Raw genomic sequence first — 2314 nt, forward strand, 5'->3', positions numbered from 1 at the left:
AGATTTCTCTCAGAACCTCCAAGAAAATCAGAGTCACACTGCAAAAACAAACAACTCCCTTTGGAGGGGGAACTTATTCACTTAGTGGCATCAAATCACACATTAATATAGAGAGTGAGGTAAGCTTCGTGTTTTGGCCAATTGTAGTCTCTATTAATAAATTTTAGAGGGTGACTTTATCAGTTATTTTCATGGTTTAGTATATTCATAATTAATCTATAAATAACATTCTAGAAAAATTTCTTATTGAGTTCTCTGCAAACATTCCTTCTTCTCCTTTTGATTCTGCTCTCCTCACTGCTGTCAGAACTCTATCTCTTAAGCAACTTATCTAATTATTTATTTCCCATGACTTGCACATTTCTATTAAATCCAGATGGCTTTCAGGAAACAATACTAAAGCCTCTGGCTAGGCATTCAATGCCCCTCCTCATGTGGCCTGAAATGACCTCTATGACCTTATTTTCACACATGCATCTCAATTCCATAGACCTACTCACATGACTCTATTCAGGAACACTTATGTCTCATCCTTCAATAAATATTCCGTATCAAATATTCCGTATCATTTCATGAGACTAAGTGGCTGCAAATGCTGTCGCTTTGCCTAGAATATCATTCCTCCTTTTATGCCTGACAAATTCTGCTCAGGCTTCAGGATCAAGTGTAACTTTATTTATTTGTGAACTCTTTCCTGAATCCTGTGGGCAAGCAATCTTTTCTTCCTCTGAGTTCCAGGAGATAGTTTTTCTCCCTGTTATAACATGTGCTACATTGCATTGCAGTTTATCTCTTTCCATATTTGACTTCTCTGTAAACTGTAAGTTCATCTGGTACCAGGATTGTCTAACTCATTATTAATTCCACAGCACATGATATGGTGTTTGTGACCAGCAGATAATCGATAAACGTTTGTCAAATTAAATTAAAGCTCCAGAAGCTCTATTCTTTGTTGCAAAAATTTCTTGGATTGATTCTTTAAAAAAAAAACTTTACTTTTTAAAATAAATATTTGGAGTCCTGATTTTATGTTCTAAGTAGGACGTAGTAGGTTACAGTAAGCCAATACTCCTACTGTAGCAATGTGAAGGTGGATAAGTTGCAAAATTGTAGTGTTAAAAGGTTTCAGAAATCTACGGAATCAACAAGGACTAGGTGGAATAAAATTATAGAGAGGGAGGCAGACGCCACCACCCCAGAACCTCCTGTGCTGCCCGACCATGGTCAACCCTACCGTGTTCTTTGACATCGCCGTTGACGGCGAGCACTTGGGCCACGTCTCCTTTGAGGTAAGGGACCTGGAAACCACGAAGTGACTGCTCATCCAATCCATAAAGTTATGTTAACAGACTGGAGCTGTTTGCAGACAAAGTTCCAAAGACAGCAGAAAACTTTTGTGCTCTGAGCACTGGGGAGAAAGGCTTTGGTTATAAAGGTTCCTGCTTTCACAGAATAATTCCGGGATTTATGTGCCAGGGTGGTGACTTCACACGCCATAATGGCACTGGTGGCCAGTCCATCTATGAGGAGAAATTTGATGATGAGAATTTCCTCCTGAAGCCTACGGGGTCCTGGCATCTTTTCCATGGTAAACGCTGGCCCCAACACAAACGGTTCCCAGTTTTTCATCTGCACTGCCAAGACTGAGTGGTTGGATGGCAAGCGTGTGGTCTTTGGCAAGGTGAAAGAGGGCATGAATATTGCGGAAGCCATGGAGCGCTTTGGGTCCAGGAGTGGCAAGACCAGCAAGAAGACCACCATTGCTGACTGTGGAAAAATCTAATAATAAATTTGACTTGTGTTTTATCTTTAAAAAAAAAAATAGAGGGAAACTGTATACAAATGATCTTTGGATCACCAGATATTTTTTTCTTGCGGAGGAATTGCCAGTTCTTGTGTGAGCTGAGGGTCAGGGTTGGCCCCTGTGCAGAGCCTCTGCTGGGGAGAGAGAAGTAGGAAGGCCTTTTGCTATTGTGTGGATCTGGAGCTGCAAATTGGAATCTTGAGGAGCCATAAACATTTGCAATCATCAAAGACAGAATTTAAATTCATATGAAATATTTACCAAGTCAACCATCTGATGGGCCATAAAGAATTGCCAGAAATTTCAAAAGATTTGAATAGCTTAGAGTATATTCTCTGATCACAGTACAATTAACTTAGAAGTCAATAAAAAGATAACAAGAAAAGCCCCACTGTCTGGAAATTAAAGAAAACGTCTCATATATGAATAATTAAGAAATCAAATGAGAATTAGTTTGAACTAAATCGTAATGAAGTTACAACATATTTAAACTTGAGGGTTGCAATTAAA

General features: G+C 39.2%; 1 pseudogene; it reads left to right on the forward strand.

Moving 5' to 3' along the window:
• The first annotated feature begins 1318 nt into the window (after nt 1–1318).
• On the forward strand, nt 1319–1795 carry LOC132524149 (peptidyl-prolyl cis-trans isomerase A-like; annotated as a pseudogene).
• The last annotated feature ends 519 nt before the right edge of the window (nt 1796–2314 follow it).

The sequence above is a fragment of the Lagenorhynchus albirostris genome, chromosome 8 (assembly GCF_949774975.1).
Source record: "Lagenorhynchus albirostris chromosome 8, mLagAlb1.1, whole genome shotgun sequence".
NCBI lineage: Eukaryota > Metazoa > Chordata > Mammalia > Artiodactyla > Delphinidae > Lagenorhynchus > Lagenorhynchus albirostris.